The sequence below is a fragment of the Anser brachyrhynchus genome (assembly GCF_964034855.1).
Source record: "Anser brachyrhynchus genome assembly, chromosome: 6".
Taxonomy (NCBI): domain Eukaryota; kingdom Metazoa; phylum Chordata; class Aves; order Anseriformes; family Anatidae; genus Anser; species Anser brachyrhynchus.
Genome location: NC_137700.1, coordinates 3,219,540 through 3,243,108, shown reverse-complemented (window position 1 = coordinate 3,243,108; position 23,569 = coordinate 3,219,540). Strand labels below are relative to the sequence as shown.

General features: G+C 40.2%; 1 pseudogene across 1 annotated transcript; it reads left to right on the top strand.

Annotated features, from left to right (window-relative positions):
- The first annotated feature begins 11,949 nt into the window (after positions 1–11,949).
- Positions 11,950–22,893, top strand: LOC308196952 (ubiquitin carboxyl-terminal hydrolase 42-like; annotated as a pseudogene). Its single transcript has 15 exons — positions 11,950–12,178; positions 12,886–13,086; positions 14,173–14,283; positions 14,444–14,546; positions 14,710–14,777; positions 14,934–15,004; positions 15,539–15,621; positions 16,851–16,962; positions 17,323–17,463; positions 17,657–17,757; positions 18,218–18,359; positions 19,039–19,746; positions 20,117–20,205; positions 20,534–21,634; positions 22,133–22,893. The product of its transcript is annotated as a ubiquitin carboxyl-terminal hydrolase 42-like (transcript).
- The last annotated feature ends 676 nt before the right edge of the window (positions 22,894–23,569 follow it).

The following is a 23,569-nucleotide window of genomic DNA, read 5'->3' as shown; positions in this document are numbered from 1 at the left end:
ATTGAGTGTCAGGGAATGTGAGCTGGCTCTGTGGTAATGAATGTTAGCAGCCTGTGCTGGCTCACTAAACAGCGTCTTGCACAGCTCTTGAACTGTGAAACCTGTCGATGTGGACTAATGTCCGAAATGAGCTCCCTTAAGCCTAACCCGTGCACAGGGAAAGCCTGTTGAGTTCAGGCGCTCTCTGTGCTGATCAATATGTAAGATGTTTCTACGTATGTGAGAAACAATTGAACATTTGCATAAGATGGTTTGGCAAAACAAGCTGTTAGTCAAACATCCCCTCAGAAAAGCACAGAGTGCCCGGCTCAGTTCTGTAGGATTCATGCCTGACCCCTCTAAATGAAAAATGCAGTATCCACTTCTTGTTGTTGGATACTAAGGAAATTAAGGTGTCGAATCAAGAGCGTCCAATAGGTTATTAAAGCAATTTAATCCCAGGTTCGTCTTAGCCTGCGGATCCTAGAAAGCAACATGCAGCGTATTCAGGATTCTCATAAGTGATGTCTGAGGAAGAGAAAGAACTGTAATAGCACCTCACATCTGAATTGCATGGTCCTTCCTTAACGTGCTCTTTGAGGTGTGATCGGTTCAGTCACACTTAAAGCCAGAATTTTCTGTCTTTTTGTGAGCTTAAAAGGAAAGGCCTTGCACATGTACGGTACTTTTTCCATTGCTGATAACTGTTATTAGTCTTATATATAACTCATTTTTACTATTTTTTGTTTATATTTTATAACTCCCTGGTAATACGCTTTCGTGAGAGATTCCTGTTCCCGCTGTGCTCTGAGTTGTTGGTAAAACTTACCTTCTTCTCTGTATTAACAAACGTGACATGCAGTGCATGGGTTTATGAAAAGAAAAAACCAAACACATGATGCAAGTAAATATCATTCAAATAGCATAAGCATGCGTGAGACATTAAAAGGAGTTTGTTTTGGGGGCGAAAAAGAAGATGCTTTCAAACACTTGTCTCTGCTTGTTTTTAAGGTGTAAAAAGATGGTTCCTGCATCCAAGAGATTTACCATACACCGTTCTTCCAACGTTCTCACAATATCACTGAAAAGATTTGCAGATTTCACAGGTGGAAAGATCAACAAGGTATATTAAGAATATACCTTAAGAATATAGAGAAATGGTCTGCTTTTATTTTCATTTTCTCTTTTTTTCATTTTTCTCTTAATATCAGTAAAGTTCCTGCTTGACAAGAAGCATATACTTTCCTCTGAGAAGGCTAATTCATCAGGAAACAGTTGTCTGCAACTTCTAGTATTAAACATTGCTTATGGGAAGACTTATTTTTAGTGAATCAAGAAATATATTCATATAATTCCAGTCTCTGTTTTTTGGAAGTGTTTTTCTCTGGCTAGTCCGCGAAGTACTCTGATATAATTTTTCTATCTTCTTGGTCTCTCTTTAGGAGGTAAAATATCCTGAGTATTTGGACCTCCGAGCCTACATGTCTCAGTCAAGTGGAGAACCACTCCTCTACGCCTTATATGCGGTGCTGGTGCATCATGGAATCAACTGTCGCACAGGACACTATGTATGCTACATGAAGGTAGAAGTCAACATCATTTCTAACACGGTAAAAGGTTGTGCTGGCAAACCAGTTCAAGTGTTACTAGTAGTACTGTTTCTAGGGAAAAAGATTTTCTGAAATAACCCCAAACTTGAAAATGGGATCTTGTATAAAATCTTAAGCTGTGATTGACTCTCTGCTTAAGAGAGGCCAAACGTGTACCTACTGAGAAGCTAGGTGATAAGTGTTTTTGTACACTTATAAGTGGTCATTTTGTAAAGAGACTGCTGAAAAATCTGAACAGTGCTGCTGCAGAACTCTGAATGGGGGGCTAGCAACTGTCTTAACTGATCTGGAATCTTGAGTTTACTTTTCAGTGGACAGGAGGAGAGTCTCTCAAGGCAAACAGAGAGAGAAATAACACCCGATACTCATGTCAACATAAATTTATGCTCAGAGTGTAGGTGTAGGAACAGCGTCGGTATGTATATGGAACATCGGGAGAGGAAACTATATCGGTATTTACAGCTTTTCTACTTCCTTGTCAGAGAGACGTTGTCTCCAAATTAGAAATTGATGTATTTTGAATAAGGGCTGGCGGATCGGATTTATTCTTACTAGTGTTAATATTTGCTCTTGATTAGTACTTAATATCTGGTAACGCATCAATCAATCGTCAAAAATAAACTTAAAAATGTGTAAGGCTTATCTCGTTGGTCGATACAAAGACCAAGGTCTTTTCTCTTTTCTCTTTTTTTTTTTTTTTCCCAGTATTGTTTTTCTGTTTTCCTTCTCACTGCAGTCTTGATTTTGTTTCTTGTCCCTTAAGTATGTTTTCAATGTGTTGTTGAAACATTTTCCCTTTCAATGCAAAAAAAGGAGCTGTCACTGGTGTCTGCAAGTTGAAGACTGGAGCTTACCTGAAAATCACTGAGCCCAAGAGCTGTCACCTTAGTCTTCCAATAGGACAAGGATGTCTTCGTTTCTCAGTTAAATGCATTTTTCAGGTTTGTGTATTATTTTCTCAGGAATGGAAAGTGTGCGCACAATTTGCCAGTTGTGGGACTAGGAGTTCTCTTATTTCCTGTGCTTTGTTTAACCTGTCTTAAGTTTAATGGATAGCAATCAAGGTGTACTAGAAATCTGAAAACACTTTATGCTTTGTTCTCTCAGTCATTTTGGTATAACAAACTAGCTTATGGTTTAAACCCTCCATTAGGTTAGCATTTTCCCTAAACGTAACAAGTCCCTGTGTGCTACAGGAAGACAGTAACAAAAAATTAAGTATAGATATTCATCCTGCCATTATTCAGCTTCTGCCTATGGACAGACAATTACACTTATTTAAAGCGGTATCCTCTTGAAACCTAATCAGCATGTTAGAAAGCACTTAGTTATCGGCTTTTGTCCTGGAGGGCTGAGGTTTGTTTTGTTTTGTTTTACATTCAGCATTTCCTTTTCTAGCTTCCATTCCCCTGTTGTTTTGCATGAGGAAAACATGCAGCTTTACAAAGTAGAACGGAAAGAGATGCTTTTCAGTCTAACTTTTCAGTTTTTTGTAGGAGTTTTAAATGTGGTAGGTGCAAAACAGCATAAGTACTGCTGCCAAAGTTATATTCAAACAAGTATTTCTTGGAGAAGCAGAAGAAGCCCAGGGAGAAATAAATTTACAAACATGCTCTTCATGCTCTCCTTTCCCAAGATTTCTCTGAGATATATCCCATAGTCTGTGGGTTTTGAGGTATGTGGTTCCCAGGAGTGAAAAGGAGGGCCAAACAGCTCTCCTCTCGGATCTCCACGTGCCAGGGCTTTAGTGTACTGCCACTTATGGCTCTGCTTTTCACCTGGAAAAAGCGACCTCATGCTGTAAACTGAGGAGCCCTGCAATTGTTCTACTTGGGTTTTTTTTGTTTTTTTTTTTTTTCCCCTGCTCATATAGGCTTAGAAATGTGCTGATGAAACAATAAAAAAGCCAGCTTGGTACATCTCCTTACAAAAAAATAAGTACAAACTTGAGCTCCTGATCGGCTTCATGCTGAACTCTGTGCTGTTCTTGTCGTAATCTTGGTCTCTCAGTAGATAATATGGTTTAATTACGAATAGAATCATGTGATGAAGAAGATCTCACACTGCAACAAATTCAGCATCTCAAATGAAATTTTACATTTTCCGTGATTTTCTTTCTGAGCAGAAGTGTGTAGTATTAAATATATATATATATATATATATCTGTGATGAAGCCACGGTCGCAGTTACTCAGATATCTTAATAAGCACTTGCAGGAAGATAAATTGCTGCATCTTTTAGCATTATTTAATTGTAGGGTTAGAGACATGTTGATTCAACAGTGCTGTAAAGTTTCTAAGAGGTCACTTTGAAAAATACCAGCTAAATTACTGGCAAGACTGCACCCGTTCTTAAAAACAAACAACCCCCCCAAATCATCTGTTTTCCTCTTACAGGTAACTGAAGTAATCCCCGAAGAAGACAGTTCACTATCCAAAGGCAAGTTTTATTTTTAAACATTTTCTACATTTTATACCTAGCCACAACTTAACAACCAGTTAACGGTCGGTGACAATCCTGTTCAGTGTTGAAAATGTCATTCTGGCATAGGAAACAAAGGACTTCATCTTCTTGCTTTACAGCTGAATGTCTTCTACATAATGTTTGGAGAAGTGAAATCTTGCTAGAGGTTTTCAAAAATTCTGCCCGGTTTGGATGATGAAGTAAATTGCCATAGTCAGTAGATTCTGGCACTGACAAGTTCCTTCAAGCTAAAGAGGGAGTGCGATTGTTGCAAAGCATGACTGTGTTTTGAGACAGGGACGACCACAAGTTTTAATCTTAAAATACGACATGGAGGGGAGGCTGGTTGTTCACACATTCTTGCAAACATTAATACAATCTGTCCCATTATCAAGAACAAAATTAGGGACTGAACGGAGGTCTTTCAAATACCAGTGTTGCAAAAATAGACTTTTTATGCTACTAATGTCAAAAGAATCCTGATTGTACTAAACTGTGTCTCTTCTAGCTGATAAATCAGGAATAGCACAGAAGAAAATGCGTCTGCTCTAATGCTCTTTGGGCTTCGGTGAATTCTCTGGCCAGCAGATGGCGAACTCGCTTATTCTAAACCAGTCAAAAGTATAGGGAGAAAGTAAATGTCTTGCACACATTACACAAGTCCAGGGCATTGGGATCACTGGGCTACATGAGTGAAAGAGATGTACCCCAACAGTACCCCACTTAGATACGCTGCTTGCAACATAAGCAGGATGGGAGGGCTGTGCAAAGCAATTTTGGTAAATTGAGGAATTCATGTATTTCATCAAGCCTAAAGATACTAATTAGTTTCATGTGGGGGAAGGTCAGTCTTTCAAAGAAAAGAAAAAACATCTCTTAAGCAGGATTTTCTGAATGGTGGAATCTAATCTGAAAAAAGGCCACTTCAGCAGGTTATTTATTTATTTATTTATTTCTTACTGTATTGAACCTCTCAAGTAAGCTAGGAGCAGACTAGGAACAACTGAGGACTTGTTAGAGTGTGCCTTTTCACCTGGACTCATGTTACTTTGAATAAATTAACAAGGATAGCTAGTGATAATTTGTGATTTAAGGAAATTCCAGATACGTGAGAGAAAGAGCAGCGTTAAAGCAGTTAAATTCCTGCTCTCTCTAATAAGTGCTCTCTCTAGCCAGTTTCTGAACGCTTCTGTTCTGTGGCTAGGATTTGGTCAGCTTGACCACAAGATCACTAGTAAAACAAGGATGCCGTCCAGTCAAACCTTCAAATGAATGCAACTTACCTAAGGTCTACCGTTTGCTATCAAAACAGGTAGCTTTGTCCTAATATTCTGTACAGTTGACCAATTTTAGCATGGAACTGAAATGCAGTCAGTTTAATGGGAGGGCTTTGGAAGCTGCCTTCTCCAGTCAGTTCAGCCCTGTAGTCAGAGAGCAGATCAAGCTGTGTGCAGGCTTGTGACTTCTCTCTTTAGAAAGAAAACCACTGAGCCAGACAGTTCCATGTTGAGTATCACAACAGGGAATGACATTTCTTCCCTTTGTCTTTCAGATGCAGAGCTTACTGATGGAAGCCTTCAATACTCAGACTAAACCTACCATCAAAACGGACGACCTTTTTACCATCCAAACCAACCATTTTTCCATCAAACCCAACACCTTGGGTTTTGAAATGAAACTGGTAAGCCACAAGTCTTTATTGAATCTATTTTGCAGTGAAAGGGTTTTCTCTGTAACCTGATCATTTAAACTGTTGTGCTTAAAAGAAGGTCACTTGCAAGAGCGGTTATAATCCATGCTATAAAATTGAATCATCCTCTAGAAAGAAAAAAAAAAGGAGCAATTATCTTGCATGTACTCTTGATAAAGGAGGAGCTACACAATGGTATATAGTTTCACACTTTATTTTTGAGAATGTCCAGGCTTAAGTAACAGCTCTTGATGATAAATGAAAAGATTAATACGCAGTGGATTTACACAGAACATTGCGTTTTTAACAATGATCGATACAGAGTATTTGTCATGCAAATCACCTGTGTACACCAAGAAATACTTATTTCAATATATATCTGTACAGTATTTACATTTTATATTTAAACTCTAACTCGAAACATTTTCCAAGAAAATACAGAAATGGAACTGGTAAGCCACAAGTCTTAATCTGCAGCATTTGGTCTACAACAGACCTGGCTTTTCCAGCAAGCGTATCTACATAGATATGTAACAAATCTTAAAAATAGGCATTGTTTTTATATATGAAGCATTATAAATGCTGCTTGGTTTATAAAGCTTCGGTTTTGTACCCGTTTAAAACTGTTCAAAATGTCAAGTGATTTAGAGCTTACTTTGTCAGAATATTTTAAAATTTAAGTCAGTCCAGGGGAGTTTAACTATTATATACAGTTCTCTCCCTAGATTGCACTGGCAACGGGGCAGCAATTTAATGCTAGAAATAATATACTTCCTGCTACGATCTCCTCAGTTACATGTTACTCTAAATAATTATTTCTGCAGGGTATAAGAACTTCAAATACAGCAAACGAACTCTCAAGGCGTTTCCTTTGTGCTTACAGGTAGACACCGTCGCCTGGCTGGATAAACAGATTTTCTTGAAGGTGTTATTTCAGCATATAAGAATTGATTAAAAAAAAAAAAAAAAAGTGCTTCATGGCTTATTGGTTTTGTAATCTCACAGTTCTCCAGGAACACTTGATTTGCTGCATTTCACCATTACACTCGTCAGTAGCACTGATTCTGGTTTATCACTATTTGCATTACAAATCTCCTTGTCCAAAGCCTAAACTGATGTATGCACTGCTTGAAAACAAAACGTGGTTGCAGAGCAGAAGACTCAAGTCATTAGGTTAGCAGCTGCGTAACCATACTGCTTTCCAAACATAAGATGTAGAGCTTATTGAGTTTCTATGAAGAGTTTAAACGGCTCCCATTAAGCAAAGATGTCCCCACACTGCTACTTCCTCTTAAGCAAGGATTCTACCTCCTTTGGCTGAGGCTTGCTCCCTTACATTCGAACATTCATCCAAGTAGCCTGCAATTCCACATTCGTGGGGGAAAGTCTATAGAATAGAAAAGGTTCCTCCAGTCTCTTCCTCTCAGCCTTTTTTTGAAGCATGCAATAAAGCAAAACATTCACAGGCTGACCTTCCATGCAAAACAAGGCAACTTAGTAAGACAGGAACCGCAAAACTGATTGCTCTTTAAAGTTAAAATGAGATTTGAAATAGATCAAGTTAGCAAGTGGTGTTAAGTCTGTAAGTAAGTCTGTTTTTGCCAGTGCAGCACAGTTCCCTATCATGTAGCCAGAGCTGCTTCTGTAGCTCCAAGAAGCAAAACTGCTTTGACAAAATACTGTGTCATGAAAGCATTCGTTGGTGCGGTAGGCACAGCTCAGGTTCAACAACTGAAAGACCATCAGAGTGGGACTGCAGAAAGATCTTTCAGAAGTTCCAAAAAGACATGTGGGGGTGGGAGTTTAGTTGTGTTAGATAACACAATCTTAGATAAAGATTTTGGTCTTAACGTAAAAGTAAGGGCGTCTACCGATTTCTTCAACTCCAACAACTGAAGCACAAGTCTGAAAAATCGCCTTTAAGAATGCAATGAAAATATTTAACTCTTCTGTATGTTCATAGTTTGTTGTCAAGCAAAGGAATGAATGCTGATGCCTTAACTATCTAGGGCTGTAGCTTACAGAAAGACTACACCTTCCTGTTTTTTTCCCTTTAAAAACGTTAAATCCATGTGAAATTATTTGGGGATGTTTTCACATGCAAAGCCTAATGCAACTCGTGCCTAATGCAAGCCCTGTCATCTTCTTCCTTTAGTAGTGTCGCATTAAGGGGTGTAGCCGATTGACCGTTACGGGTCCGGTCGGCTTCAGGGTACTGAACTATCACGGCCACGGATCCACCAACAACGCAGCACGCCCTCGCTCTAGTCGCGTTCAAGGAGAACTGTCACGGCCAGGAACAATGCAATTAAGTGCAGTTTATTACGGCAACAGATACACAGGTCCTTTGGATTGCCAGTGATAAATTCACTGTCTGCAAAAGCAAGCTAGCATGCATGAAATGCACAGGTACACGGCCTAGGTATTAAGATGTTAAAAAGCATAAAGACGCTAGAGATTTCTAAGTTTCCGTGGAGACGCCTGGTATAACCAAGCGTTCAGATCTTACCTCGCAGCATCCCAGTGGGCGGGGGGGGGGAGGGGTGAGAGGCTCAGCCTGTCGACTGATGTCAGAAGGTATCCTTCGTGACAGTATCTTCCCCAACATTCCCTTTCTCTTAAGCCAATTTATATTATTTTCTATCTTTTAGGTGGAGCTTGAGTGACTCCAGTCATGCGTATCTTGGTTGTGATTGGTAGAAATTACCTCGCTTGCGTTTAAAGGTACAGGCTCCGAGAAATTCAGAGGATGTGCTCAGTGAGGGGTGGTTGCCCCTTGGAGGCGGGTAGCTTTTGGGATGGAGGGGTGCTTATAATGCCTAGTCACTTAAGGCAATTACTCCACAAGGAGTAACTTTACTCCTTTAACTTAACTACTTGAACTACTTTAAGCTTTAACTACAGCATATCTAAAACATAAGGAGGATGTTACTATGTAAAAAGCAGATGAAACCAGTCCTTAACTCTTACTGCTTATTGTGCGTGAGCAGACTGGCATGAGTTTTAGCTATACTGGCAAATATCAAAGCACACCTGTGTAGTCCCAAAGCTGGGAGAAAAGCAAGGAAACCTTGAAGAAAATAGGGAGGCCTGTAGCTTGTGTAGTCTTTTAGCTGAGAAAATAAGGAAGGAGAGAGACAGGTAGCCTTGAGCTAGCAGAAGCAAGGAAGAGAAGGGATAAAAGGGAAAAAACAAGGAGAAAACCAGCTCCAGACTGGCCTGTAGTAACCTTTTGCTCATTAAGGGTCATTAACACATTAGAAATCACACCTGTCAAAATGATAATCCTTGCTAATGTGGGATTCGGTGTGTGTCCCCCTCCTCCTGTACCCCCCCCCCCCCCCCCCCGGTGTTCCTCTGTAATGCGCAAGCTCAGTAGAGAAAAGTTAGGTGAGCTGTAATAACCAATCAAAAGGAGCCAAAGAGAGAGTTTTCACAAGTTTCCTGTGTATGAATGACGGTGATTCGAGTCAGAGGTGTGCTTGCTTTGCGAAAGATAGCCAAGTACCTGACTCTGCAGAGTTCTGTAATTAATTATGTAATTAAAAGACCTTGGTGTGCATTCCGACTCTGGGTGCTTATTGGCGCGGTGCACTGGGCACGAACTCGCGGACAACATCTGTACTCAGTGTGATGCCTACAGACAATCCTTTACTGTTGGGACCTGCATATTTTTCTGTGCCTTCAACACAAACCCTTTGGTACAACTAGTTCCCTACGTAGCTGCCAGTTCACCACTCAGTTGCACTTCTGAAGAGGAAAAGCTATTTCCCTCTAACGTAGGAGCACATACTCTAAATGCAAGCTTCACTCAGCTGGTCATTTACTGCAGGACAAGATTTGAAAACTGTTGTGGAGATTCTGTTGGGTTTTCTGCTTACAGAAAAATTAAGTGCCAAATCGCCCTCTACTCCGCTTTGTAGTGCTGCATTTAATGGAGATTCAAAGAATTTCATTTGCTCCTCCGTTTATGGACAACGAGCTGAAGGAACAGGTACAGCACATTAGCCTGGAATGCCTTCCCTCCCAACCAAAGTAAACTGGAGCTGTAACTAACACAAGCAGAAACAAGGCTTCCACGTTTTCAGCTGAATAAAGTTCCAACAAAATCATCCTCTGGGATTTGAAGCTTACTTCAAATTACATGCCAACAGCTCTTTTCCCTGAAAGGTCTTGCCCAGTTCTTACGTCATAGTAAAGTGTATACCTATAAAATTTACAGTTAACGTCTTCTCTTAGTTTGTCCAATTTTTGCATTATCGCTCAGCTGTGTGCTCATTTATAAGCTGATGCATGTATACAAGCTGCTGCTCAAGTCCTACGTCTTGTTTGCAATTCTTCGTTTCCTTGTTGCCAGCATATTGTAAAGCGGATCCCTGCTGCTACTCGCTCTAGAAGAAAAGGAATCATCGGTTTGGTTACCAAATACCCGCTTCTGGAAACCAGAAGTGTTTTGGTCTCTCTTCCCTTCGAATGACTCCACACCTCTCATCAGATAATGGATTGCTGACCTAGAATCAGAGAACATCCCAAGGTGGAAAGGGCTCACAATAATGAGCGAGTCCAACTCCTGGCTCCACACAGGACCACCCCAAAAGCAGAGCCTATGTCTGAGAGCATTGTTCAAACACTTCTGGACCCCCGTCAGGCTCGGTGCCACGACCACTGCCCTGGGCAGCTGTCCCAGTGCCCGAGCGCCCTCTCAGGGCAGCACCTGAGGCGCACGGGGCTCGGCGGGGCGGCCCGGGAGGGGAGGAGGACGGCGGGGCGAAGCGGCCGCTCCCTCAGAGCCGTGTCCCCGCCGCCTCGCCCGCACGTCGGGGCTTTTTCGTGTCGGGGCTTTTTCGTGTCGCGCCCTCGGGCTCTCGCCGCGGGCGACATGCCGCTCCCCAGCGCGGACAGCTTGCGCGCGGGGCCTGCCCGCGGCGGCGGCGGGAGGGAAACCCCAACCGCAAAGCCCTCCCGGCAGGGAGAGCTCGGGGTGAGGGCCGGTCCGGCACCGACAGTAAAGACACGCCGGAGGAAACGCTCTGCTTTTAGCCGTGAGCACCGCGGCCAGGTTGAAAAGGCGTCACGCTGGAGCTCCGAGTTGGGCGGCGTTCCGAGGCCGTTGTGGCAGTTGTGGAGACGGCCTCGGCTGAGGTGGCGGCTGCTGTCGCTGCTGTCCCCTCTGTCCCCGCTGTTGCCGCTGTTCCCGGCGCCTGGAGACCCCCGGCAGCCCCCTGTGACAGGACCTGTGGCCCCGGGGAGCAGGTCCTGTGGCCCCCTGTGCCCGCCGCCTCGTCGGCCATCCCGGCAGCAATCCTGCCAGCACAGAATAGCTCACCGGCTTTACGTGCGTTTCAGGGTAAAGTGACGATTAACTTCTATTTCCTGGCTTGGGTGCTGCTTTATTCTTTAACGGAGCTTCAGGTTTAAAGGTTAAACTCAGTTCTGTCAAGGTTAAACTCAGTTTCGTGAATGGCATCTTGGACAAAATCTTAAGCTGTGATTGACTCTCTGCTTAACAGAGGCCAAACGTGTACCTACTGAGAAGCAGGTCATAGGTGATAAGCCCTCACAAATTAACTTGCTATCACAAAGTGACGCCCAGAAAAAGTGTATTCAAAAGCTAGGCTCATTATAGAATCACAACCAAGCCATCATGACTGGTGCAGTAGACAGTGAGGTAGAGGGTGAGCCCTGGAAAGACAGAAGTAAAGTAGCAGCGAAATGCAGGTACCTTTGTGCACACGAAGCAGAAAAGCGCAGGCAGTAAAGTAATAGTGCTCCATTACTAGCGTGAGCAACAATTATATATAAATCGCAACCATTATCTATTAGATAATAGGTAATAATTAATAGATAATTGCAAAGCTCCAAAAATGCAATAAATAACTGATTCCCCTCAGAGAATGTCATTTGCATTTTTATATTAAAAAGACTCCAGAGTTGTAATGGATTAAAATCCTACGAAAGTGAAAGAAATGGCATCAGCCACTAGTTCTGCAGAAGCTAAAAGTAATACTGATAGAGTTTTGATGGAAATTTTTCCTTTGTGTGTTTAGTTTGGGGATTCCTTTTAAATCATTCATACCAGCAAGTTAGTTCTTCAAGGCCGTTTCTTTGAGATTAAGTGACAGGACTTCTACTACTCTTTTCTTCTTGGAATGCTTCTTGGTATTCTTACGTCAGCCAGAACATTTGTCTCTGTCGCAGATGAGAACAATGACCATAGTTAACAAGCCCAAATCTTCAAAGTCTAAAAAGCCATCTTCAAGGCGGTCTGGCAAATCCAAGAAACCGAGTACTAAAAAACTGATGTCACGCACCGCAAACTGGGGCCGGATACCACCTGCAGAAGATTCAAGCCAAGTCTCTGTGGCCCAAGGATGTGGAGGTGCTATTTATTGTAGATCCTCTGAAAAATCTAAGCCTTTTGCCCAAAGAGATCTAAGTAAGTGTGCGCTTTATCCTGCCTCCGTTTTCTTCAAAACAAAAGTAGAAAGTGGTAGTTCTTGCTTGTTGCACTGATAGAGAACAGGACTACTGTGAATAAAGACTTCCAAAGCGATTCTCCTAAGGCAACTGAAGTGACTGACGTTACAGAAATTAATTTTGATATATTTACAGTCGACAGAGAAATGTGGGGAGCATTTTGTAATGCACTGATTCATCCATATCTTTTCTGTTTTGCAAAGAAAAGTGTTTGATTGTTGCTATTCACAGGTTCCATTATTCACAGGTTTTTGAATGTTAAGATTGCTCAGGAAAAGATCTGATATTTGTAGGGGTACCGTCATTCCTAGTTATTTGTTTTTACATTGTCCTTGCATTTATTACCATATAATTTCAAGTCTAAGTTTGTGGTTGAAGTTATAATAAGGAAAAAAGCATATAATAAGGAAGAAATTAAAATGGTTGACTAAACTTTTTTTTCCCAAAACGTTGTGTTGACCAGCCAATTTGAAGATGGCGGTATTAAAGGTGTCTGCAATAAGTTTTTCTGTTTTGGATTGTAGCTAGTTCCTCTAGGTGCTCCCGCAGAATAGTATTTTTACTATGCCTATATATACTTTATATATTCACTATACCTATATATACTTAATACCTTTCTTAGAAACAAACAAACAAAATCTCTTTTTAAATATAACTTTCTTGCAGTTGTTAATGATGGAATTGCTCCGCCACAAAGGATTCTTTTTCCACCTGAGAAGATACGTATGGATTGGCAAGAAACACAAAGTGTTGGAGTTGGCCTGTACAATCTTGGCAACACGTGTTTTCTTAATGCTACTCTACAGTGTTTGACCTACACCCCCCCACTTGCCAATTACATGCTTTCTCTTGAGCACAGCCAGTCATGTGAGTACTTTCTAACAGTATTTTAAATCTGTTGGATAGCTGTGAAGGTGAAAGAACAGCAGTGATTCTGTGAGACAAACTTACTTGCCTGATTTTACCTGTAGACGCTGGCTTTGAGCATTGTATTAGCAGTGGGCTCGGAATAGCATATGGAGTGCGTTTAATGCACCATGTGTTTTTTTTGTTTGTTTGTTTGTTTGTTTTTTTAAAAGGATCTTTTCTTGCTTCATGGGAATAATGAAGTGCATTGGACAGTAATGCATTTAATGAACATTTGGCATTTGGGCTATTTGGGCTTCCTGCTGCTAGAAAGGCAATAAAATTTAGGATGTTGGCATCATAGGTCTTTAGTCTGCACAGCCGAGGTTCCATAATGCACTACAATAAATGGTCTGTTCGTTGTTGAACCAATTAAAAAAAAAAAAAAAAAAAAAAAACCTAGAAAGCAATATGAGCTGTTATGAACACGACTAGATTTTTTTGTGGGACTGTATTAAAATCTAGACTGATTTTGTCCTAAATAAAATGTTGTACTATAAAGTAAATGTTGTACTAAACCTGTATGCTTTTTAGGCTGGTATCTTTGTATCGATACCTAGAAATTTAACTGTTTTCTTCCTGTATATAGAAATCGTTTCAGTTAAGAATCCTGTTGAAAAAAGGAGGGCAGAAGTACTATTACATACATTACTGTAATTTTTCCTTTCTCCCAAAGGACTCGTAGCTCTGTATCATGAAGCTCACCTGACAGCACTGTGCTGAAAATAACCCACGTTCTCTTAATGCTGTATCATCAAGGTCAAATATTCTTTCCTCATACATTTTGCAACCTGTGGAGTTCACATTCCTGTCAGCCTTTACAAACGTGACTTTGCAGTAGTCTTTTAGATTTCTCATCACAAAATGCACTTGAATACAGGCTTAATGGATATTTTTATTCTATAAAGTTGTGTGAAATGAAATGTTAGGAGACTGTTGGGACAAGGAGAGTGGATATTGTATCTATAGTTTAAATGTTACTTATATGTTTGTTTGTAGTTATGTCTGTTTCGCTAGACTGGGATGCTTTCTTCTTTCACTCTTCAGGTCGTGAACAAGATTTTTGCATGATGTGCACGATGGAGACTCACATTAACCAGGCCCTGCGTTGCACTGTTGATGCCATCGAGCCTACGCGTGTTATCAATAATCTCAGTCGTAAGTGGCTTCAGATGTGTTTCTTTTTCAGCATCTTGTAATCTTCAAATAATTATTTGATGTGTATAAATGGTTTTAACACTGTAAAGAAGAGAGATTTTAGAAACAGGAGAATTACTTCATTTTTAAATGAGGTGAATACTATCATCTTCTTATTTAGGAATAGGACAACATTTCCGTTTTGGCAGTCAAGAAGACGCACACGAGTTCTTGCGCTATACTGTTGATGCTATGCAGGAAGCGTGCTTGAATGGAAGCACCAAGTAAGCATAAACAAATTCACTTTTATACGTTCTCTAGCACCTTTTAGGCCTTTATTTACTATCAAAACTGAAAGTCTAGGTCATCCTTGGTTTTCATAAAACTCTTTGAAGAGTTAACTGTGTGCCTTAAATCTTCTGAGGTCTGATTATAATTTATTTCCAGATTGGACAGATCTTCTCAAGCTACCACCATCATTCATCAAATATTTGGAGGATTTCTAAGATCAAGAGGTACTTTTAAAAATATTCCTGTCCTTAGAACTGATCTGTGTCTTTTGTCGGTAGTAAAGCAGTCTGTAGTTTGTCTGAAGTAGTATCTATCGACAACTTGAATGTGGACAGTTAGTCTCCTTCACGTGTTGTTAAGCATTTATATTTTGCTTCCAGTGAAGTGCTTGAATTGCAAAGCAGTTTCGGATACGTATGAGGCATTTCTTGATATCACTTTGGATGTAAAGGTAGGAGGTTTTGTAAATATAATTCATGATGTTTAAGTACATGTATAACTTTCTAAATTAAACTTGTTTAACTTAAAAAACCAAACCACGTACAATGTTAAAATATAAGAGCTTGGTGGTGGTTAGAAAGTGGATTGGACTTTGTCCTTCTGTGGAACCCCTGTAAATAGTCTCCACGTCTGCATTGGGTTTAAGGGGAAAGAATTTTATTGCTGCGCAAAGTATAATACTGTCACACTTCTTTGTTGTTCTACCTCAATATACGTCTAATTGTTAGACTGTTGGATTTGTTGCCAGTATTGATGAGAAAGCACACTATAGATGCTGTCTGCGTTACTGGAAAATGATTTGTTTCAAAGTAAAATGACTTCCAGGTGAGGTAAACGCTGAGCATGCTCTTTCTGCCTCCTTCTTGACAGTGCTCATAGTAGATCGCTTAAGTATGTGTTAGTCAGGTTCTCTTATAAACTCCTAGTGCGTCTCTGGAATTTTGAATTTACAGTGACTTTACGCTCTTCTCTCTCGCTCCTCTAGGCGGTTTCATCTGTTACCAGAGCTCTAGAACTATTTGTGAAACCTGAAGAGCTGGATGGAGAGAATTGCTATAAATGTAGCGAGTAAGATTATTACTAATTATGTCTTAATACTAGATATTAGTTTTATATATTACATGACTTAGAGCGTAAGTTATCCTTTAACTTCATTTAGAAATAAGGAGACGCAGCATTGTTGTTGTTGTTGTTGCTTCATTTTCTAGTAGTGGTGAGCTGAAGCAAGGAGCTATGGAGAATGATTTGGAGTGGAAGGCAGCAGCAGGTTCCTGCAGGTCCTAGCGTTCACTGTGAAACAAAGTTAGATTGAGTGTCAGGGAATGTGAGCTGGCTCTGTGGTAATGAATGTTAGCAGCCTGTGCTGGCTCACTAAACAGCGTCTTGCACAGCTCTTGAACTGTGAAACCTGTCGATGTGGACTAATGTCCGAAATGAGCTCCCTTAAGCCTAACCCGTGCACAGGGAAAGCCTGTTGAGTTCAGGCGCTCTCTGTGCTGATCAATATGTAAGATGTTTCTACGTATGTGAGAAACAATTGAATATTTGCATAAGATGGTTTGGCAAAACAAGCTGTTAGTCAAACATCCCCTCAGAAAAGCACAGAGTGCCCGGCTCAGTTCTGTAGAATTCATGCCTGACCCCTCTAAATGAAAAATGCAGTATCCACTTCTTGTTGTTGGATACTAAGGAAATTAGGGTGTCGAATCAAGAGCGTCCAATAGGTTATTAAAGCAATTTAATCCCAGGTTCGTCTTAGCCTGCGGATCCTAGAAAGCAACATGCAGCGTATTCAGGATTCTCATAAGTGATGTCTGAGGAAGAGAAAGAACTGTAATAGCACCTCACATCTGAATTGCATGGTCCTTCCTTAATGTGCTCTTTGAGGTGTGATCGGTTCAGTCACACTTAAAGCCAGAATTTTCCGTCTTTTTGTGAGTTTAAAAGGAAAGGCCTTGCACATGTACAGTACTTTTTCCATTGCTGATAACTGTTATTAGTCTTATATATAACTCATTTTTACTATTTTTTGTTTATATTTTATAACTCCCTGGTAATACGCTTTCGTGAGAGATTCCTGTTCCCGCTGTGCTCTGAGTTGTTGGTAAAACTTACCTTCTTCTCTGTATTAACAAACGTGACATGCAGTGCATGGGTTTATGAAAAGAAAAAACCAAACATATGATGCAAGTAAATATCATTCAAATAGCATAAGCATGCATGAGACATTAAAACGAGTTTGTTTTGGGGGCAAAAAAGATGATGCTTTCAAACACTTGTCTCTGCTTGTTTTTAAGGTGTAAAAAGATGGTTCCTGCATCCAAGAGATTTACCATACACCGTTCTTCCAACGTTCTCACAATATCACTGAAAAGATTTGCAGATTTCACAGGTGGAAAGATCAACAAGGTATATTTCCCGCTGTAATGCAACTTTGTCATCATGTAATGGGACATCCCCCAAAGCTGAAAGTTGTTAATATTTTCAGACAATAATTGTAGACTAACGACTACGGCTTATTCTTTCTCTTAATATCAGTAAAGTTCCTGCTTGACAAGAAGCATATACTTTCCTCTGAGAAGGCTAATTCATCAGAAAACAGTTGTCTGCAACTTCTAGTATTAAACGTTGCTTATGGGAAGACTTATTTTTAGTGAATCAAGAGATATATTCATATAATTCCAGTCTCTGTTTTTTGGAAGTGTTTTTCTCTGGCTAGTCCGCGAAGTACTCTGATATAATTTTTCTATCTTCTTGGTCTCTCTTTAGGAAGTAAAATATCCTGAGTATTTGGACCTCCGAGCCTACATGTCTCAATCAAGTGGAGAACCACTCATCTATGCCTTATATGCGGTGCTGGTGCATCATGGTATCAACTGTCGCTCAGGACACTATGTATGCTACATAAAGGTAGAAGTCAACATCATTTCTAACAGGGTAAAGGTTGTGCTGGCAAACCAGTTCAAGTGTTACTAGTAGTACTGTTTCTAGGGAAAAAGATTTCATTATATGTTTATTTGACACGTGTGTATTTTATTGCTATCTGTGATTTCATTTGGAAAACATGCAATTCATCTAAAGATATCGTTGTCTTTATTTGCAGGCTGGTAATGGACTTTGGTATCAGATGAATGATGCAAAAGTAGTCCGTACTGACATTAAAAGAGTTCTTGGTCAGCAAGCTTACTTACTTTTTTATATCAGGTAATAACAAGTATTCAAATGTGTTCAGAAGAGATTTACTCTCCTGTTATTGATACTTTTCTTTTTGCAAGTGTTTTTCTTTCTCTCCCAGGAAAAGATGATTATTTCTCTAATTCAGTTCTGTCTAACCTGAAATTCTCTGTCATTTATTATCTTTTGTTGCTTGGCCTTAAACTGCAGCACTTGTGTAAATTGCTGTATATGTGTTATCTGTAGCTGGCTAATTTAGAGAAGGAGAGAAATGAAGGCCATCTGTGGTGTAAGAATGAATTATTGCTCTGAAAGTGATAGTCATAGTAGGAAGACTGTTACCTACTTTTCAGTTTGTAGTCTTGGCTAAGTCTTCTGTAGAGAAGGCTTCCATATCGTATGAACTGTTCCTATAAAATTATAGGATGGGATTTAATCCAAGAGTAGGCCGAAAGAAAAACTAAACTGAGATCACTGCTCTTTTCTGAAGGCGCTATGATTTGACGCTCGGAGAACGTGCTTTTTACTTAGCAGCACCGTCTTATCCCTGTTCATTCCCCCCTGGTCAGCGGGGGGCTAACAGTAAGCAGGCTGGATTTCTGGGACCACGACTTCCTCCTCATATGATTAAGGTAATTTAGGGAAGCGGGAGGGCAGATAATGGCACCAAACGGACAGTGGGTTTGGGGTTTGGTGTGGGGTTTTTTGTTTGGTTTTTGGCATCTTTGTTTTGTTTTCCTTCCCACGCTGCAGCTGTCTTCACAGCCCTCATGCTACAGCCAGAGTCATTCAAACAGTGGTTACTGCTGAATTGCGCAGCCATGCGACTCCATTGTTTATACCTCCTAGACAGCTTTGTAAAGCACAGAGAGCTACGCTCTTTGACAATTTAAGTAGAGTGTACTAATCCTCGAATCATTTAAAAGAGGACTTGTTTTTCCTATCGACGTCACTTTAGCTAAGACAGGGAAACCAAATTGTCTTATTCCTGAGCACCAGAACAATTATTCCAGGCTTTTTGGGGTATGTTTAAAGGGGAAACTAAATATATTTGGGAATAGCTTTAGGCAATGTTAAGTTGTTTGGATGGTTTTCAAAAATGATGTTAATTTGATATCAATATGCAGTAAACCAAAAGCAGGAATTAAATACACTTATGGGACTTGCATTTATCTTTTAAGGGCAGTGTTTTTTGCTTTTTAGGTGTTAAGACCATTTGTAGAAATACTTAGTAGGAGAATGACATGTTTAAAAATGTTAAATGGAGTGTTTCCATTAACCCGTCTTGCAATTTCTTCTTTTTAAATACAGAATTCAAGTCGTTTAAATGGAAATGGATCCATAAAAGAGGATGCAAATACCACTGGTGTCACCCTAAAAAGGCCATCTTCAGCACCACCAATGGCCTGTGTTCAAGAACAGGCGATTACCAGGCCTTCAATTACTGATACGTCAAAAAACCAGAAGATCACCATCAGTATTCACAATAAATTGCCTGCTCGTCAGACTGTGTCACAGCCTGACTGTCTTAGCAGTGCTGTGGAGGATGAAGATCTCTACAAGGCTGTTCCTTCATCCACAATCACAAATTCGGTAAAGCAAATGAAGCAAATACAAATACAAAAAAAAAAAAAAGAGTTTCTGCTGAAATTTTTGTGGAGCCAAAGGTGAATGGAAATCCTAAACTCAGCTCTGATAACACAGTCCCTTACGGTGCAGAATCTTCAGGAAAATCTGAGGAGGAGTCAAAGGGCTTATTTAAAAGGAATTGCAATGCAATGTGGAATTTTGGTTGGAAAGGTAGTCCGTACATTGCAGAATTCCCATTCTTCCTGTCAGAATGCTGATGAAGGAAGATCCCAGCATGAGCTGCCAAACACTGATTCACTGAATGGTGCTATTAGTTTAGTTCATGAATCTAAAGAAAACGGACTGAAACTTGATGATTCCACTTGCCAAGTTGAACCTGTTAAACCTTGTGAGATGTTCTTTTCTAAAACAAACGGATTGCTTGAAACATAGTAGTTTGCTCCATCGAGAATTTCTCACCCACGATGTATTCGGGAGTGTTTATCATGTTCCTAATTCAGGCGAAATGCTGAGAAAACACAGCACAAATTTGATCGTAACCCTTTGTGATACTATGCCATTAGAATTTGCAGAGCTGAGCTGACATTAGAACTTGTCAGCTTAAGCTGAGCTGAGATAAAAATTCTTAAGTTTCATAAAGTAGATTTTGGGAGGTGAGTTGGCGTTATCTTTGAAGTGTAGATAATGCATACAACACAAAGCGATCTTGCTTAGCATTTAATGTAGAAATTCTGAGAAGACTAGTCCTCAGCACAAATGGTATTTTTTCTGTCTGCTGACTTGTGCGTTTTAGTTGCAGATGCCTGGAGCTATGCCTCCAGTCCCTCGAGAAGTCATCATGGAATCCCTCACGGCCAGCCAGCTGAACAGCTTGTCAGAGGAAAGAAGGTAAAATGAGCACAGTCTGATTAAGACAAGATTTTATGGAAGTTCATTGCGGTTTTATCTGTCTACTAATACTATTTAATGGAAGGATTTAAATCAGTAGAATTCCGTACTGTATGGCCAGTGTTGCGAACAGAACTAATGATCGACACTGTGCATAGCACTCTGATGCAGGCTGGTGCCTCGCGGAGAACTTGTGTTTCTTCATAGAATGTTTTTCCATTTTTCTCCATTATCTGGAGAAACATTGGCTGTTCCCCCGTCGCCCCCACCCCTTTTTTCTCAGAGCAGCAGGTGGAGGGAGACGGAAACGTGTTTTTATTTTGTGCAGTGTCCCGGGACCTCCGAAATCTACTGAGAATGATGAATACCTTGAACAGTACCAATGTGATGACCGTGGAGACAAGGAGAAACCAAGAAGATCAAAAGAACATGAACTGATTTCAGAAGAAAATGTTTTCTACATCAAAGAGTCTTCTGAGACTGGTGAGAAATTGCGGCAAACTTCCCCTCTAAAGTCTGACAGTGAATGTAGTTCTAAGAACCTTTCCTCCTTAGCTGTTACAGATAGATGCCAAGATACAAAGGACGAGACTAAAAAATCTGACAAAGAGCGTTACCAGAGAAAGAGGGAACATTCTCCTACTGAAGAGAAGGAGAGTCAAAAAGATGGTCATTCCAGCAAGAGAAGGTGCTCTCGGAGTGTGGAAGTTGTTAAGCAAAAGCGTCACAAGCAGGAGTATTGGGAGGGAAGCAGGTACAGATCTTCCCATAGTGAAAGGAACAGCCCTGATAATGGCAGAAGACCAGTAAAATATTCAAAGTACAGATCTCGAAGCAGAGGAAGATCAGAACAAGATAGCGCTAGATATTACCATTCCAAAGGGGAAAGAAGTTGGAGCAGAGAAAGATACTATCAAGATGAACCACGGAAATGGGAAAAATGTAGCTATTACAAGGATTACTATTCACCTCATGCAGCAGGAGACAGTAGAGAGAGAAAGTTCTCTCACGGTGATAAAGACTTTGACAAATTGACTCAGACTTACTCCAGCAGGTCACATAAGCGTTATCATTACAAAAGCAGATGGCCTCACGGTTCCCTCTTGAGAGAGGAAGATGTACATCACTTTAGCACACCCAGAGCAGACTCACATCGTTGCTCAGTAGCTCAGCAACATTCTGGAAGACATTCGCGTGAGAGACATGCACTTCCACCTGTGTCAGCTCATTTGGAGAACTGTCGCCAGAAAAAGGCAAAAGAAGGAAACAGAAAAAGACAATATACTCGTGCAGAAGGTAGTGAAAGTGAAATAGAAAGGCAACGCAGAAAGGTAGAAAAGGAGGTTTTAGGTGGTGAAAACATGAAAAAATATAAGAAGTTCTAGAAGAAAAAGAAGTCTGAAGATAAACAGGGAGAGAAGGATTCCAAGTAAGCAGGGATTCCAGCCTAATCAGCATTTTTTTTCCTAATTCTTTTCTGGGTGCTTCTCATGTTTTGTTTTTTTTTTCATAGTTTCTGAGTTATTTAGATAGCATAATCTGGCTGGGGATCATGACTGGGGATCATTAGGTTGATCAGTGAAGACAGGAAAGGTATTGCTGAATTGTGTCAGAGCACTAGCTTTGGACCACGTAGTTCGAATCACATCTGCACACCATTCTGGATTAGGTTAAAATATTTTTTTTTTTTTACTTGCACATATTCCAGAGCTAACCATTGTTAATGATCTGTGTACCAACCAGGACCTATGGTCCTTCAATCTGAGGGCTTAAGTTTGCTGCATCTAAAGGAAGTTACATGTGCACAAAGTACCACAAAATAGCTGACATGCGGCAAATCATCGCCTGTGGTAAAATAAATAAAGTTTCCTGTATGCAACAAGTGCCACATCTTTTTTTCTCTTTTTAACTTGCATGTTTCTTTCAGACTTTATGATTTGTATTTCTCTGCGCTCCACTTTGACAATGCCAATCGCAAGCGTAACAAAAAGAAGAAAAAGGAGAAACATCAGGAAAGTGAAAGGCTTCTTGGAACACTTAGATCCTCGTTTCCAGAAGAAAACCCGGGAGAAGAAGGAAGAATCCCATCCTCCAGATGGCTCTTTATGAGAGCAATGCAGAAGTGAGGGCAGTAAACAACCTCACAAGGAAGGGAAGCCTTCCAGTGCAGGTGAAAGGAAGAAACATCGCATCCAGCGAGTATATTAAAGGTAAGCGGCTGCAGCATGTTTATGGGATTCCTTTTAGATTAATCTAGAGATTATCTAAAACAGTCTTTAAATGCTTGATGACTGAACAGTCTGCTGGATATTAAAATATGTTTTGAAAAATATGTTTCAAATGTTGTTTTTTCAGCTGTGTGGGGAGAACAAATACAGTGGCTATGAATATTTTGGCTATTATTCAGAACAGCATGTGGAGGGATATGTAAACTATGTAATATGTAAAAATATGTACTATGTAAAAATCCTGCTTTTTTTCTCCTTTTTGTTTTTTTTTTTTGTCTTTTTCTTTTTTTCCCTGCTATTATAGGTTTAAGAATATAGAGGAATGCGCTGATGGAAGCCATGTAAAGAGTCTCCAAATTTGCATTGGGTTTAAGCGGAAAGAATTTTATGTCTGCACAAATTATGATACTGTCAAAACTTCTTTGTTGTTCTACCTCAATATACATCTAATTGTTAGACTGCTGGATTTGTTGCCAGTATTGATGACAAAGCACACTATAGATGCTGTCTGCGTTACTGGAAAATGATTTGTTTCAAAGTAAAATGACTTCCAGGTGAGGTAAACGCTGAGCATGCTCTTTCTGCCTCCTTCTTGACAGTGCTCATAGTAGATCGCTTAAGTATGTATTAGTCAGGTTCTCTTATAAACTCCTAGTGCGTCTCTGGAATTTTGAATTTACAGTGACTTTACGCTCTTCTCTCTCGCTCCTCTAGGCGGTTTCATCTGTTACCAGAGCTCTAGAACTATTTGTGAAACCTGAAGAGCTGGATGGAGAGAATTGCTACAAATGTAGCGAGTGAGATTATTAACTAATTATGTCTTAATGCTAGATATTAGTTTTATGTATTGCATGACTTAGAGCATAAGTTATCTTTTAACTTCATTTAGAAATAAGGAGACGCAGCTTCGTTGTTGTTGTTGTTGCTTCATTTTGTTTAAACAACTGGTGCACGGAAATAATCCCAAACTTGAAAACGTTACATCTGTTTTGGAAATCTAAGAAGAGTGGCTATTAGCTGATATTGGACTTTTCTCGTAGCATTGTCTGCACCATGGCTTGTCAAGCTTCCTAGGCGTGTAGCTGCATGCTGAAATATTCATATTGGCAGAAGTGAAAAGACATGCCCAGTAAGTA